Below are 18,898 nucleotides of genomic sequence, written 5' to 3' on the forward strand. Positions count from 1 at the left end.
CTTATATACTAGATAGCACCTCCACTCATTCACTAAAACAGCCAGTGATATACCCATTGAGTCACTGATAAACCATTCGCACACGCACTCACTCACCCATACAGTTACTTACATAGCCACTAACTCACCCATAGGGCTACTCACACTAGCTCTTACCCACCCATACAGTCACACACATGCTTACTCTCCCATACAGCTAGTCACACAGACACTGAATATACCAAACAGCTACTTAAACATACTACCATTAACACAAGTTGCTCTTCTACATACTGTACACATACCCACTTACTCAGACATACACTCACTAAGACAGCCAATCACTCACTCATACAGCCACTACCTCACACACCCACTCACTTACCCATGCAACTATTCACACAACCACAAACTCACCCATAGAGCTACTCAGACTAGGCATACTCACTCATACAGCCAGTCACCTGTCTAGTCACTCTCACATACAGCCACTCATATGCCCATTCACTCAGACTTATAGCAATTCACACTCGGTCTCACTCCACCATACAGACAATCACACAGATACACACTCTCTGAAACAGCAAGTCACACAGACCGTGACTCTGTAATACACCCACTCACCCAGCCATTCAGACATCTATACTATCATTCGCAAAACCAGTTGCTCTTCCTTATGACTGCTCACACACCCACTCACTCACTCATACAGCCACTCATGCACCTATTCACTCACTTATATAACCACTGGTACTAATACTCTCTCATCCATACACCCACTCAAGAAGGTACTCATATAGAGCCACTCACACAGACAAACACACCCATACAGGTAATTATATACTAATTCACTCAGCCATACAGCCACTCACACCTGGCTTACTCATTCATACATAAATGTATACATGTATTGAATCACCCATACACCTGCTGATATAGGGAACAGCTCACTGATGCTTCCACTTACACAACTATACTCTTACCTGTACATCCACTACTACACATACTCACTCACCCTATACAGCTAGTACCAGAGACAGATACTCACACACGCAGGCAAAAATACAGCCAATCACTTGCCCATACAGTCACTAATGTACTCAGTCAGTCACTCACACTCCACTTATGTACTCAGTGAATCACCCATCTAACACTTATGCACTCACTCATACATAAATTCACTGATACACTAACTCATACACACACTGATGCACTCAGATACTTGCACATACACCATTGATGCAATCACTTACTCACTTATAAATGCAGTTATACGATAACTCACTGACCCATACACACACTCATGCATTCAGTCAATCACCCATACCCCACTGATGAACTCATTTACCAATACACATACTCTGACACTCAATCAGTCACCCATACACCACTCAAAATTCATTTACTCACACATGCACCACTCAAGCACTCAGTCACTCACCCATATATGCACTCATCCAATCACACACCCATATACACCCTCATGCACTTAATCATTAACTCTTACAGCACGGGTGTCCTCATTCATTTACCAAATGTGTACGCATGGACTTAGTCACTCACTCATACACTCACTCATAAATATAGTCTCTCACTCACACAGCCAATCAGACAACAATTTAGACTCCCATGCAGTTAATCACTCTGCCACTGTGTCATACATACATTATGCCCCACTAGCAGTCAGTCACCCATAGAACCACTCTTACTAGCAGTCACTCATCCATGTAACCACTCAAACTGCATCTCATTCACTCATACAGCCATCCTCACACATATTCAATCAGCTATACCATTAGTCACAACCCCATTCAATCATTCACATAATCACTCACGTAATCAATAAGTTACCCATATGCCCACTGATACAACTACTCTCTAACCCATGCATCATTCTTTTTTAAACCCTAAAAAGTGGTTCTAAAAAGAAATTTTTTTTGTCTTTGTAGAACTTTTTTTGTGATGTTCGAGTTTTTGTATTTTTTTTGTATTTGTATTTAAACAATATGACAACAAGGTTAGAAAAACGTAGAACAAGCAGCACAACAATAATGAAAAAACAAGGTCAGATTTAAACAAAATGATATTTGTGTTGCTTGGCAGTTTGAAGTATGGTATCAATAACTGCGATCCCAACATAATTGTTGTATTGCACTTGAGACAGAACATGACCATCGATTTTAATTCTGGGGCAATATCAGGATGATGTTTTCCACCTCCGCAGGGACTCTCTGTCCAACAGCTGGTGCAGATTAAGATGTTGAAGATCCCACACCTTCTATTTGCTTTGTTGCACTCCTCAACTGAATTAAATGATATGTCTTGAGATAGTACAGCACAAATATAGTACCAAAGGAGTATTATCTATTAGAGCCTCTTGAGAGAGACTTCCCACAGAGCAAATATTTCCCCTGTTTGCCATTGTCTTGGACTCTCCTGAAGGTATGTTATGTTATTTAAATTTAATATAGCGCATAACTCGCCCATGGGCATCTCAGCACTGTGGGCAATTTAACAATTATCAGTAGCAAGACAATAAATGGAATTAGAATAGGTGTTTTTTCAACAATTGCTTACATTTACAATAGTTTGCACGAGTGCGAACGTGTAGCGGAAGCATATTCCAATAAAAGGGGTCAAGGTAAGAAAAAGCTCTACCCTCACATCTTGTTAAGCGCATGTGGAGGACACACAATAGGGCCTTATCGTGTGATCGTACATTTTTGCTAGGTATATATGGTTTAATATTTAGTTTGAGATATCTGGGTCCTTTGACCCTTCGTGCTTTATGAGTAAGAGAGCAAAGTTTGAAAATGCAATAATGCAGCTCCTTTAAATTGGCCAGAAGAGGTACCGGAGGGGAGAATGAAGATAAGCCTGGCTGCTGTATTTTGGACTGACTAGAATTTGGCTGCCAGTGTCTCATTTGCTGCCTCCAAAAGAGCAGTGCAAACACAAGGAGATGATGGACGGAGTGCTGAGACTATTCAGACACTCACCCCAGTCACAGATCTGGGTTGAATCCATCATCATTATTTAGCTCACTTCGCTACTTCAGTTCAGACCCAGCTACATTCAAATCAGTCTTGACCCTGGGCCTCATGGGAACAGTCCAGTCCAAACTGCTAAGCCAGGTCTTCCCTGAACCGGAAACAAGCATCCTGGACCAATTTCTGGATAATACCCTTCATCAGCCAGGCGAATTTGAATCAAGTGGTAAAGTGAGCAAGGGACCCATGCCTGGGCATACCCTGCCAACTTAGAGCGAATAAAGCAAACACAAGGAGATGATGGATGGAGCGCTGAAAACTTTTCATACACTCCCCCCCAGTCACAGATCTAGGTTGAATCCATCATCGTTCTTTAGCTCACTTTGCCACCTCAGTTCAGTCCCAGCTATATGCAAATCAGTCTTGACCCTATCTTGACCCTGTGCCTTAAAGGAACAGTCCAGTCCGAACTGCCAAGCCAGGTCTTCCCTGAACCGGAAACAATCATGCCCAGACGTGGGTCCCTTGCTCACTTTGACACTGTATTCAAGCTAGCCTGGCTGATGAAGGGTGTTACCCAAAAACTGGTTCCAGGATGCTTATTTCCGGTTCAGGGAGACAATGCTTGGCAGTTCGGGATCTTGGGAAAAAAAGGTGAATATCCTTCTTGAGTTTATCAGTTTTCCTCTTGAGTAGATACTCAGAAAAAGTCTAGCTCAATAGAGATTTCCTCCAATTTCCTTTTTTCCTTCTTCTACACTATTGTTTTTCTTGAGCTTCTCCTCAAGACCCTGTATCTATTTATAGACACTACCTCCCTGGCATTTTCAATAATGAGCATCATCCAGTCCCTGCAGCATTGGTTTGAAATCAAAGCCCATTTCTCCAGGAACTGTCTGATCCTAATGAAAAAGCCTGGGATATTTCTTACCCTCAGACCGATAGGGTTGGTGCCAGCTTTTAAAAACTTCAACATAAAGTTGGCATGAGATTCAGCCCGTTTGGATTTCTTTTTTAAATTAAAGAGTTTATTCCTTTCTCCCTCTAGCCCTTTAAAAAGAGAAAATGGTCTGTCGCTAGAGGATGATTGGCCCATAAGCCAGGCGAAATCTTCATGGGAAACGCCAAAGGTCTTGATTTTGTCCAATAATGGAAGGACGAAAAAACAAAGAGAGCAAGGAGGATGTTATAGTCACTGATACAAGACAGGTGAATACAGTGAAGATCTACAATAGGGGCACCATACAGGAAGAAGACTTTAGTTGCTCCCACAGACATTGGACAGAGCACAGTGAGAAAACAATCATATATACCTAATAGGAAAGAGAGTTTTAGTGAAAATCTTTTTATTTTATTTTATTTATTTATTTCATTTATAGAGTGTGCTGTCACCTAGCAGGCATCCTGGCGCTGGCATTCCAAGAGAACAGATTAAAAGTGAGTACGAAGGCTTACAGCTGAGTTAGACTTCATGGAACAGCCAGGTTTCTAGTTTTTTTCTAAAAAGAAGGAGATCACTGACTTGTCTCAACTCCAATGGAAGTCCATTCCAGAGTCTGGCGGCTGCTACGCCAAATGTCCTGCTACCTGATTTTACCTTCCTAACTCTCGGTATTCTCACCAGTCTGGCCGAAGCTGGAACATACCATTCAAACTTTCTCCCCATAGAGACAGGTACAGACCCATGCAAAGCTTTGATCACTAGACAGAGAGACTTAGACTGGATTCTCTGTCTCAATGGGAGCCAATGCAGCTCCGCCAAGGCCGATGAAGAGAAGGAACCTCTGGGCCATCCTAAGGCTAGCTTGGCTGCAGTTGACTGAATCCTCAGAAGTCTATCCAGAAGATATTTCGGGGATTCTAATAGCAGCGCATTACAAAAGTCAAATCTGCTTAAAATGGTGCTTTGTACCACTAGCACTTGCGTGTGCGGGATCAACAGGGGGAAGATTTTCCACAAGGACCTTATAATAGCGAAACAACTTCCCACCGTTTTGGTAACCTGAGCCTCCATTGTAAGTTTGTTGTTAAACATAACGCCCAGGTTACAAACCTTATCCACCGACCTCAATGCAGGTGATTGCTCTATGGGCCAGAAGTTCCCAGGCAACATGGAAGGAACCTTACCCACTGAGCAGTAAAGCACTTCGGTCTTTCCTGCATTAAATTGCAGAGAGTTGTCCCTCAACCAGTGAGCCGTGGAATGCAGGCAGCCATGAAACGCTTCCAAAGATGTTGACTGATCTGCCTCTAAGGGGAGAATCAGCTGCGTGTCTTCTGCATAATGTACGATGTTAATATTATGCTCTCTAATGACCGCAATCAAAGGTTTCATATAGATAATAAATGAAATTGGGCTGATAGCCGAGCCCTGAGGCACGCCATGCGGGATGTTGGTAAAGGCAGATTGGTAAGGGGGGAGGGACACAGCTTGTCTCCTGTCTGAAAGACAGGACTGAAACCAGCTCAGATCCCGGCCCAACACCCCCACCTCCCTCAGCCTTCTCAGCTGGATCCCTTGGTTAACCGTATCGAGTGCGGCAGACAGGTCAAGAAGCATAAGAACTGCTGCTTGACCCCTGTATGCCTGCAGTGTTTAGTGTGCAACAAACCCGAGGGAGAACAAGAAGTTAACCCCGCAGCTCAAGGCTGAGACAGAACAACCAATAAGAAAGAAGGGGGCCCCTGAGGCGAATGTAAGGCAGAGGGCCCGATTCACAGAACTAACTTAAGACAAAATTCTAAACTTACTACCATTTTGGTATTCACAGAAGGCACGTACTCATTAATGAGTAAGTGCCATCTGTGAATACCAAAATGAGTCAGTGCTCATTTTGGTATTCACAGAAGGCACTTACTCATCAATAAGTACGTGCCTTCTGTGAATACCAAAATGAGTAGGTGCCTTCTGTGAATAGCAAAATGAGTAAATGCTAGTAAGTTTAGGATTTTGTCTTAAGTTATTTCTGTGAATCGGGCCCAGAGAGAGCAGGGGAACATTCAAAGAGCAATCAGAAAGAACACTCTTCCTAAAGATTTCTTTATAGAGTGCTATACGTCACTGACTTAAGAAAAACAGTCCTAAAAAGGTACTTTTCCCATTTATAGTACAGCATACTTGTTAGTTAGCAATATCATATTTATGTATATTCTTTGATCAACATGGTAGAAAAAACACGAAAGACAATAACTGTCCACAAATTCTACAAACATCCTAAGTCGCACACACACAATATTTCAGCCAATCAGGCAAACACTAACTCAGACATACTCATACATTCCATACAGGTAGCAATGCATTAGATAGTGCCAAACAAAGTAAAAGAATCCGAAAATAGTTAACATCTATAGGAAAGTCAGACAATATTGGGTGATATGGAAAATCCAAGATAAGTTGGTCATCTTTTCAAGTCACTGATACAGTCCATAATCTGTTTTTTCCTCCAGGGAAGAGATGCAAACAAGGGAGGCACAGGGGCTCCAGGGACAACGTGCGTTTCGGTGTCAGACCCACCTATGAGTCACACCTTTTTCAGGGCAAAACATTTGTGTGCGAGCAAAGGAAATGAGATGCACCTAAGGAAACAAATAGAATATAAACATAGACATACATTTTAAACTAGGCTGATAAATCAGGGTGGAAATATTTAGTACATCCTTTATAAAAGCTCACAAACAGAAGGAGGGTACCCGTTAGGAGGAACTGAGAACAATAAGACCATGATAGTTTCTATTTGACCAGGGAAGTTGCACAATGAAAGGAAATGAGAGAAAATATGTGACAGCCAGTGAATCACTGGCAGAAAAAGGAAGATCACCAAAAACCCAATGTGACATGTAGGTGTGCCAGTCACAAAGAGTGTTGAGTGGCTTTATTGTGTAATATGGTTAAAAGAGAAAGGGTGGCCGCAGCTTACCCAAATTAGTGTGGACGCAGCCGAATCTTCATAAGGTGAAAGGAAGGCATAACAAGAAACAAAATTCTTGGCGCAAATGCCTCAGATACTTATTTCTGTGATGAATATTTGCCTCAAGGAAATGGTTATGCTCTACGTGTAGTGCAGCTATCCAAACACTGATACATTTTCTTAAGAGTGGATCTGAAGGCAAGCATGTCTGTTCACACCCATTGAAGATTAAAAAAAATAAACCCTGAAAAAGTTATGTATTCTCTGGTCCCGATAGCCCATGTACTGAACAAATTCTGTTTCTTTTGTCGCAGAATCACCAAATTGCATAATATGTTTGATGTTGTTTCTCTTTGTATGCTTTTTCAGAATACAGAGCAAGTTTATTATGAAAATTCTAATACATGTTGATTTACCATCATTTATCGTACTTGTGCATGTTACATCATACAAAAGAATAGCCTCCATATGACTATGAATCTGGTATAGTGAAATAAGCTGGGGAAGAATAATGAGGATACAGTATTTATGCTATTGTTGCATGGTTCAATGAAAGTGCAGGCTAAGTAAATTTCATGCAAGACATAAGGGAAAAACTTTTGAAAAATCAAATCTAATGAATGTAGAAGCAGTCATAAAATACATAAGAAATATGGCGATGGTCTGAGAGTAAGTTGCTTTCATGTGAGACGATTTTATAAGAGAGGTGGGAGAGGAAAAATGACATAGGCCACATAAGCTCTAAATATTAATGAATAAAAAATAAGTGACAAAAAAATATTCAAGAGAGGATTTCTAAGACTTATTAACTCTTCATTTTATCTTACTAAGTCTCGGTTGGCTTCTACATAGACGTGACAAACATATAAGGTACATTCTCTGAACCGGAAGCAAATGTACCAAAAAGGCTGATAGCATTTTGTGAAATGATGCAAGGTTAGTTGAAGGGTGGTGCACCATCTTGAAAAGGGTCGGGCCCTAGGCCCCAATATACTGATAATGAAGACAAATGAAGACAAATGACACAGAGGCCTACATGGTAGAACTGACCCTTTTATTGACAGGGTCACATGTGACACCTGTGTTGCATGGGTATTTGGTGGCAGTGGAAGCCAGTCCTCAGGGAGTGGCTGGGACAAACCAAAAATTACGAACACTAGAACAGTGACCAGCCGGTCACTACACAACCTAATGATGCCCAGAGCCAACAATAAACAGAAGCAGCTTCTAGCGGATCTGTGAGAGACTAAATAGCAGGTTAGGATCCTTTTATATTTCTGGGTAGAAGTGACCTGAAATGAAAACAATAGAAATACTAAAGTGCAAACGGAGGAAACTGGCTTAAAACAAAGGGTACACCATAGCTTTCCAAAGAAGAACCTGTAGTATGATTAGAAAACCTAATAGCTGTCTACTAGCGGTATCAGCCTATTGAACAGCTGGAATGTAGCTTCTCTTAGTCAGGTAAAGCAGAGCTCTAAACATGTCTAGCTGTAAGAGAATGTATCCCCCAAAAAATGTATTGTTCCAAGGGAAAGGGTAAGGAAGCAAAAGTAGATGTACGAGCTGAGATGCTTTACTGTTTTTTTGAGCAGCCAGTGTTACTCGGAGTTAGCGACCTACACGTCACAGTCATTAACATATGAGTCATTAACATGTGAGTGTATGCTGCTTGAACCAGAACAATCACCAACTAGACAAAAAAAGACACCTACATCCCATATCACTGCTTCCAATACTGATTATAAGTAATGCCATAACTAACCTCATTTCCTGGATTCCCCAAGTCTGACCAACTTTGATGGTTAGGGAGGAGGTGATGGCAAACTAGACTGTAATGGATAAGTAGTTTACTTGAAGTAATGAAGATTACCAGTAAGTAATGCCAAAAGTTACAAAGAAACAGTGGTGGCCGCTGAAATGTATATTTGGCGGGGTGTAAATTCCTCTCTGAAATAGTTTTGAGCATGTTAGCGAAGCAAGCAAGTTGAAGTAATTGCATAAATAGATACAGTATAAAATATTGATGCCTTATTTGAAATGCATCATGCTAACTATTGAAACAATGGTACGAAAATGCCTTGATTGTCCCTTTTTCCTGCATTGCTGAGACCTATTGAAGGGGAGGGATCTTCATGGTGTCTTAATCACTCCTGTTATATTTACTCAGCGATATGTAACCCCCTTTTTGTGTTTATATATCTTCCTTCTGCATATCTTCCATCTCATCTCTTTCCTCTTCAGTACCTTCTTTTCACTTTCAACCCCAACAAATAACACACTCAGTCACCTTAAGCACTGTATTTTCTTTGACTTTCGCCTTGTTAATATTTTGACAATTGTAAACTCCTTCAGACACATTTACACAGAATCACAATTGCAAATGGAATACTGAACATTGCTCTTTGCGCTCTGCAGAGAGGCTCAGGAATGGATGACCAAGTATTGTGAACTCCTTTTGATTCACTGACAGGCACTGTGAGAATCTTGCACTGCCTTCATCCTTAACTCCAGAGTGCTCACTCATGGGGCCTTATTTATGAGGCCTTGCCTCAGTTTTGCGCCGCCGGTGCGTCACTTTTTGTGACGCACCAGCGGTGTAAAAAATGCGCCTTGTTGTGCCATATTTAAAAAGTGACGCATCTAGGTAGATGCGTCACTTTTTAAACCCCTGCGCCACATTATACCTGCGTCAGGTATAATGTATGCAGATAAGCCTCGTAATAGTGACGCAGTGAAATCTATGAGATTTCACTGCGTCACTTTTAGGACGCTGTTGCGTCAAAATCTTGCGCCTGCCTCACAGCAGGCGTAAGACTGACGCAAGCCCTTTCACATGGGGCTTTCCCCATGTGAAAGGACGCATTGCTGGAGTTGTGTCACTTTTGTGACACACTCCAGCAATGCGTCACTTTTGCGCTTACAGATACGTCAGAAATACTGACGTATCTGTAACTCCTTGCGACATGATGCGTCATACATTAAATATGACGCATCAGGAATGTCGCAAGGAGTGCGCAGTGAAAAGTGACGCATCGCTGTTTTCACGCAGCGATGCGTCACTTTTCATAAATGAGGCCCACGGTGTCTAATCAACACACTGGAGAGAGAGTATACATTATACAAGAGTAAGATCCTGCATGAAAAAAATACACAAACACAAAGTCCTGGAAATAGCTAACACACTTAGTAAATTAGAGATAAAGGACAACATGTGAAATATAAATAGGAAGTACGTCACTGACATGGATTACCTTCACATTTTTTACATCCATCATTCACAAATCAATATGTGTTTTGCAATTAAATTAAGGGATATGAATATAGGGCCCAAAAGAATCAGTTTTAATGTCCATTTTAAATTACTATGGAGTCTGAGTCACGGTTATTGTCGTACCACTTAAAACGGTCAAATTTACTGAAAGTACTTCCATAGCCAGGCACACATGAGATTCTCACAATAAGGCACACTAGCAGATGCACAGAGCCATATGTTTTTAACGCAATGTAGCTTTTTGCTGATGAAAAGTGGGTGTGTCAAGGCAAGCCCAAATCTCCTGACCTAAGTTCAGTTCTACTCAAAAAAGCATGGCAGGCTGCAACACTTTAAAAGCTGAACATGAGTATGCCCTGTATATTCTTAACATATTTTTAATGTACAGTTCAACGTTCAGTGCAGGGAGCTAAATTTCAAATATTCTAAGCCTAGATCAATAGTGTGATGAATGGCCCAGATGCATTTTGTTAATTGGGGTCGCTTAGATTTTGATTACGCTAAATTATGCGCCTTATCTTCTCTACTAAATTAGAATCAGATGGTCTTTTTATAGCCACTAAAGTTTTTGAGGGGAGCAAAACAATGGAAGGTTATACTTTCAATTTAGGCATGCCTCGAAAGGACCACAGAATTTGAATTTCAGTTTTGTGGATTTATTATAAGTCCAAAAATTATTGAATATAAACACACCGCAATATCAGAGTATACTGATATATAAAAATCAATAAAGAGCTAAATCTTCAAATATATTTGAAGATTTAGCTCTTTATTGATTTTATATATCAGTATACTCTGATATTGCGGTGTGTTTATATTCAATAATTTTTGGCACAAAAGAAGTACTCACGTCAAATGAGTCTGATAGCTTAAAGCTATGGAGCTTGTTCTAGGATGCTCCTTCTCCTCCGAAAAATAAGCAAAAGTCTCTCAAATCTGTCCCTGCTCATCATACAAAAAGGCAATGTTCAACCCACAATACGTCATAAAATAAACTTTTCCATTTGCAACATTCTAGTAGGTTTCCACAGAAACTCTAATTACATTTGTTCAATGTTCAGTGGCCTTGGGTTGCAGATAGGCTAAACACGAAAAGGCATCCTCCCTGTTTCGCCTTCCAGCCTTCTTTAAAGACATTCCGGGTATCTCCTTAAATCTAAGAATAACGAGGTTGAATTCCTGCACCTGCAGTAGGATGAGAACATACAGTCTTAGAACACAAAAAGGATTCATTTAATTAATTCTAAAGCATTCCAAGGTGAAACGAAACTCAAAACAACTTGCAGTTTGGGCCTACAATTCAGGAAACTTAAACTAAACTCTAATTATATTGCACAAACAATATTTAGTCCGGCAAATTATACGTACAGGAATTATAGGTTTATTTAATGCATACAAAGTCCTACCTAAATGAGCACACTACGATTTGATACTACTATAACTGTGAATTATGCATCTTTAATAAACGTGAAACACTGCAAACGATAAAAATACATGTGAGTATGTTTAAAACATGAGTATATTGCACCCAAACAATTTAGAGTGCTGTAAGCGCCCTATCAATTTCAAAATGTTTTTCCACTACTATCATCAAAATGAATATATATAATTTCTCTCTTTCCAAATCACTTCAAAGAAGATCAACATTGGAAGGCCATAAAACAAAATCAACTTCACGATTCCAACATGTAAAAAATCTTAGATGCACGAAGGTCATTGGTCTAATTATTGTGGAGTGGGAAGTGGAGTGGGATGCGTTGAATTCCCTGTCAGCAGTACACACGGCTGAAGCTAACTGCCATGACTTATTAGATCCTTTTTTTGAACCATGCCCTTTCCTATCTCGTAACAGGGAGAGGTGGGACCAGTAAGTCTTGTTGATCAAAACCTGCCATGTGACAAGCTGCAAATAGGTGTTGTGCATCCTTGCTGATTGACACCAACTTTTGGGTAGAAAAGGGCTGAAACCTAATGTGCCCAGGCTGTGTTCAATTAGCGAGACTGAATCACCTTACAATGGGTATGGTTCTAACACCTGGCTTGCCATTTACGGCCAGGGCTGAGAAAGGCAAGCCTGGCAAATAATTTGACAGCAGGCAGATGCGCACTAGTGCATGTGTCTGCTACTTAGTGCCTGACCTCTAGAATGCTGATGGAATTCGGGGAGACTATATGTAATAAAATAGAAAGATTGCAGGAAACTAGAAGGGGTAGAGCCCCTTAGCCTATGTAGAGGGACCATCACTGTAAACAAGGCATCAATCTTTTGAAATTCCGTCATCCTCTCCATTAAGACAGGGAGAGATCTTAACTTATTCAAAGTTTAAAGCAGCTGACCTTCTTGAGAGCCAAGAAAAGCATTGGAGCAGCGTAATTTTGGTCCCACCCTTTCACAGCACTACTAAATCATATATACATGCATGTAGTACCACATATTTGTGTACTTTAATATCATTGATGTAAAGTGCCGTACTTGAACAAAATACTGAAGGTGCATTCGCTGTATAATACAAACATTTACATGAGTGTACATACTAATGTTATTATTATGAATGTAAACTCCAATTAGTTATCACTATGGCCCTCATTACCATGCCAGTTGGACGAGTGTACTACTGACATCGTTTTTGGGATTGGGACCGCCTGACAAGTAAGTGGCAGTCCTGACCTCCAAATTACGATACAAAAGCAGTGTAGGTGGTGGGAAACACTTTTTTTTTCATTGAGTCCTGTGCTGCAGCCCAGAAAAGGACTGCAGCACATGCCTCAATGCAAAAAGGCATGTTTAGAAACATCCCTGTACTATGTGCCAGGCACCATGTTTTGCCTGGCACAGGGTGCATGGATGTTTCGGGGGCACCATGGGTGCCGCGGGCCTCATAGTGGAAGGAGGGGGCCTGCTAGGATCCCTGAAGTCTCTTTCCGACAGCCTTTCTATGGTGGTTGGAACGCCATGGAAAGGATGTTTGAAAGTGCCATCATAATCCCTACGGTGTTGCCTGAGCAGGCACCAACCCTAATGTAGGGTATTACGCTCCAACTGAGCTCATCGGAAGTGTCGGTCAGTCCCTCCACCAGCTGCTTCTGAACTCTGTCTTCAAAATGCGGCAGTCGGACTGCAGCACCAGATGTTGGACAGAAAGCCACAGACAGGCTGATTGTGGCGGTCCATCTGACATTGTAAACGGGGCCCAAATCTACATTTGTGTAGTTTGAGAAATGTTATTAACGCAATTGTTACTCACATATTCATTTGAATAGTATCCTTCATTTATTTTAGAACTATATATGTATCCATAACAATGCTTTTTAAATGTGTAATGAACGTTTTTCCATGTTAACTTGACCAAAGGCCTTAAGAATTTGGACTTTAATGTTTAACCTTCAACATGAACATTTGCTTGGTTGCAGTATTTTCTGCTTCTTTGCAGGCTCGTTTACTTAAACAACTAGTTGGTGAAAGGCAAATTGCACATGAGAGAAAGTGAGACTTTGGAGGAGAACTTTTGGCAAGGATGAGTGGTGCTAATGTACAAAAAGAGGACTCTGGTTCTTGGAGACAGGTATAATCTAAGGATGTTCTGATGTTCAGGCTAAGAGTATTAACTTAAACAGCCAAGTTTTACTGTGAGAAGGTGGAAAAGTACTGAGACGTGATGTGGAATTTTCAAATGTTCTGTTAAGTTTTACTTAGTGGTCACACTACACTTTTAGTCAGATTCCCTTGAGACTTAAAGGGGTTAACGCCTCTTTGCTGGTTCTTGCTATGCAATACTGCTGGTTTTAGAGAACTTTTACAGAAGTCTCGGCAATGCTGACACCTTCCTTTTTTACTGGCTCTAAATAGAGTTTCCACAATTAGTGCTACTTAGTTTAAGAAATTTAGGGCCATATTATCAAGGACAGCGTTAAAATTATCGCCGGTTATGGAACAGAAAACTACCACTAAAGCGGCGATAATGGGCTTGATAATATGCCCTGGAGAATTCCAATAGAAGCCCATGTTCACACCAGAATATGGACTCATATTGGAATTCTCAAGGGTATATTATCAAGCCCATTATCTCCGCCAAACCGGCAATAATTTTTAACGCCGTCCTTGATAATATGCCCCTTAGATTTACTCATGTATAGGTAAAAGTACTGAAAATCATATGCTGATCATAAGATTTTTCCCCTTATTTTCTTTTTTGCTAGAAAAGTGTTCCTTGTATGCTTTATGCTACTGTTGTTAAATGTTATCAAACTATTTGGTATGCCATTAGTAATAGTGTATTTTTACAATATTTCTTGAGACTTGTATACATCAATTTGGCATTGAATTTGCAATAAACCTACCTTTAATCCCATTTATCGACTTTTGGGTCCTCACTTTGTAACAAAATAGGTTACACTGTAAATTGAACTTTTGGATCCTTATTTTTAAGTTATCTAAAAAGGTTAATTGCAGGAAAATGTGGATATCCGTATTAGTGCTCTGGCAGAAAATAGCAAAATGAGGATAGTTAGGTCCTGCAATTGGGGAGTTAGGATACTTTGTTAGAGTAGTCAGACCCAATCGCAGTCGTGGAACCCATGTGCCAGTTTCGAGGATCACATAAGTTCTAGCGGTTCGAGAAATGGTTGTAACACCAATGGTGTGAGTATTAATAGAGTTGCACATTCAAATGGCATGTTCTTAGCTTATGGTATTTATGGGGATCGCATGATGTTTGGCAGAGATGTTTTGAATGCTCTGTGAATGTGGCACTTAATGTTGAGAAGTTGAAGCTGTTATCAGGTCCAACGTGGTCTAAGATCGTGGGATGATGTTAAGAAGTATAGAAGGCACTGTGTTGTAATTCTCAGCTAAACGTTTGTGGTGAATGTCATGATAAGTCATCAACAGCACAATTGGGATGGGAACATGTATCGTTGTGTGTGAAAGTGAACTATTTCTTGTATGATTGAATACTGTTGATTTTTTTAAAAAATATCTTTTTATTATTTTATGAACACAGGAAAGAAAAGATAAACAATCAGCGTTAGCATTGCCAACAAATAAAATACATGGCTGGGCATGGCATTTCAATAGAGTTATAGAAATTTAGTTGGAATTGTACACAATTACAAAGCAGAACATTCATGGAGATATTGGGTAGGTGCAACACAGATCTCTCCCCTATACAAGTTCCACCTAGCTCAGACTCAAGACCATTTTTGGGGGCAACCCTGTGATACATACACAGTCCTTTACCAGAACATGCACCAGTCCAAATTGCACTTCCACATTGTGGCAGTAGGGGCCACTGACCCTCTCCACAGTTGAGCAATGTCCCTCTTGGCCACCATGGCCCCAAGCATGACCCATAGCTTTTCCGCTGATATCAAGTCTGTGGGCTCCCACACATTAAGTAAACATCGTTTGATCTGAAGGCTAATGCAGGGCCTCACCCATAACCTAATGGATCCCTTTCCAATGACTCTGGATGTACTCACATTCCCAAAGAGTGTGCATAAAGGTGGCCACCATTCCACAATGCCGCCTACAGTGTATACTGTCACCCTGCCCCATATGGGCCAACTGTGGTCCCATAACATAGATCCGGTGAAGGATCTTCAATTGGACCAGGTGGAGATGTGCAGAGATTGCCACCTCTTTAGGAGAGGCAACCGCTTCTATCCAGTCTTCGTCATCAAGGAGGAGGCCATCTGCCTCCCATGTCGCACACAATTTTATAAGGGGATCTGGAGTGTTGTTGACAAGTTTCTTGTATGTCAAAGAGATGGCTTTCTGAGGGAGATGCCCATTTAATGACCTATCTTCCAGTGGAGAAGAATCAGGAAGAGTGGATCCACCACTAATAGTGGTGGTTTGGGCATGGAAGATATGAAGATATCGGAAAAAATTGGTATCTGCAAGTTCGTAGTGCTGCTTTAGCTGATCAAAGCTGAGGACGTGGCCCTTCACCCACAGATCACCCACCCGAGAAATGCTGAAGAGGTCCCACTTATCAAAGCCCCCAGAGGAATGAAGACCACCGCAAGTGTCAATTTGCATTCCCATCCTAAACTTTTGTTTACTGCGTGCCACACCTGGACCAAGTGGGATGTTGGACAAGTCAGATGCAGGGTTTTGGGATTAGAGTAAAGGGCCCAGTTATATGAACCGCCCCGTAGTAGCAATCCATCAATGGCATATGCCGGATCTCCGTGGGTTTGGTACGTACCCTGGTTGATGGCAGCAAGATGTGCCGCCCAATAATATTTTTTAATGTTAAGAAGGCTAATCCCGCAATTGTACCAGTTGAGGGTTAACTTGTGGAGCACAGTTCCGGGCCTCCTGTCCCATAGAAGCTGCCACTGTAGTCCTTCAATTTCCCTAAAATAGCGCGCCGGATCTGGAACAGGGTAATTTTAAAGTTAATAAATAAATCGGGGGAGAGACATCATCTTAAAAAAGAGCAGCGCATCCGAGCAGTGGGCGTGGAAGGGCCTTCCAAACTGCGATATCCTGTTGCAGACGCTGCAGAGGCAGGAGCAAGTTCCTCTCATACCGGAGCCGGACATCGGTTGTAATATAGATTCCCAGATAACGGAATCCATCAGATACTATTTGTATTGGACAGTTTCGAGGGAGAGACGGGTTTCTGCCGGACAAAACATAAAGAAGAGATTTTCCCCATTTGATGGAGTAGCCCGAGAATCTACCGAAAGATGTAAAAATATCCAAGACGCACCTGAGCGATTTAGTGGGGGAGGTCAAATAAAGCAGAATGTCATCTGCATAAAGGGAGATGTGGTCCTCCCAGTCTGCTGACCAACGCATACCTCTGACCAACAAATCACAATGGATCCAGGCAGCCAAAGGCTCAAGGGAAAGCGCGGAAAGCAGGGGCGACAATGGGCATCCCTGCCTTGTGCCCGACCTAGAATGAAGTATTCAGATAGCTTACTAATTACCACCGCTTGTGCAATGGGGGCGGAGTAGAGGAGTCTGACCCAAGAAATGAACTGCGGACCAAATCCGAATTTAGAAAGTACTGTGAACAGGATGGACAATTTGATAGTGTCAAAAGCCATTGACGCATCAAGAGATAAAATGACGGCATCTTCCTATATTGTGTACGCCCACTCTAGCACCCCATGAACACGTCTTAGATTGAGAGCAGTGTTGTGATGGGGCATAAAACCTGACTGATCAGCGTGTACTAGGGAATCAAGCACTCGCGATAGGCAGGTGGCTAAAAGCTTAGCAAGTATTTTAAGTTTGGCATTGATCAAGTAGATGGGACGATAGGATGCACACCTATCCTTCAGTTTCCCGTCTTTAGATATAACTACTATTGACGCCAGCTGTTGGTCGGGCGGCAGCTCTCCCATTTCCCTGCTGTCTTCAAACATGGCGTGCAAATGTGGGGCCAACTTGTCGGTACACCTTTTGTAAAGCTCCAGGGGGAGCCCATTGGGCCCCATCGCCTTACCCGGTTTAAGGGCCCTGATTACTTGCCTAATCTCATCATTTGTAACATCACTATCCAAGTAGCTCCAGTCATCCTCCGATAGGGACGGAAGGCCGATGTCTTTGAGGAAAGCAGCTGATTCTGCCTCTGTGAGGGATGAATGTGATGTATATACTGCTGTATAGTGTGCCGCAAATTCTTCAGTTATCTGAACCGGGTCTCTAACCCTCACACCTGAGGTAGTTGTGAGTTCAGGCACCAGTCGACTGGCTCGCTCCCTCTTATCCAACCAGGCCAGAAGTTTCCCAGCCTTATATCCCCATTCATACACTCTGCCGTCTCTCTCTACCCCAGGACTTGGAACGCTCAGTGGCGAGAGCCTTGTATTCTTTCATTTTTAATCGCAAAATATGTTCAGCGTCAGGGGTATCCTCCCTCTCCACCTCCGCCTCTAGGTGTATTAAATCCCTCTCAATCACATCAAGCTCCTTGTAATTTTCCTTCCGAATCCCCGCCACCAAAGAGAGAGCGGCCCTGCAAATGACAGCCTTAAACGCCTCCCAAAGTGTCTGAGGGGCATCCACCGAGCCCGAGTTCTCACAGAAATAGTGGTCTATCGCCTTCTGCAGGTCACTACGAACCGATGGGTCACAGAGAAACCATGAATTAACAGGTGCCACCACATCGACCCGGTGGTCTCACAGCACCAGTCTGGCCCACATCGGCGAGTGGTCAGATATGCCCCTTGCCATATAGCGGACCTCGCGCAAATGGAGCAGCTGAGAAGCAGGCATGAGAAGATAGTTAATTTAGGAGAAGCTATAGTGGGCTCCGGAGAAGAACATGTACTGTAAGTCCCCAAGGTGGTGGGCTCTCCAGGCATCAGATAGTCCAAATGCCTCAATAAGGTCAGGAAGCCAACTATGGGAGGGCTCCATGGGACGAGGCGGCCGACGAGCCAACTCACCAGATGACACAGCGTTGATGTCACCCCCTACTATGAGCAGGTGCTCTGGCAAGGAAAGGAGTGAAGTGCCCAGATCCGTGAATGATTGAGTCTGAAGGCCAGGTGGTATGTATACCGACACCAGGGTCACTGTTCTCCCCTCCCACTGACCAGTGAGTGCAACATATCTCCCACGATCATCAGTATGCGTGGATTGGGGTGAGAAGGGAATAGAAGTTTTGGCCACTATACCTACCCCCTGAGACCCGCTGGTAAATCCTGAGTGGACGATGAGCCGGTATCCCCATCTGTTCAGGGCCCTACACATGTTACCAACCAGGTGTGTCTCCTGGAGGAGG

Source organism: Lissotriton vulgaris, chromosome 4_1 (genome assembly GCF_964263255.1).
Source record: "Lissotriton vulgaris chromosome 4_1, aLisVul1.2, whole genome shotgun sequence".
Lineage (NCBI taxonomy): Eukaryota > Metazoa > Chordata > Amphibia > Caudata > Salamandridae > Lissotriton > Lissotriton vulgaris.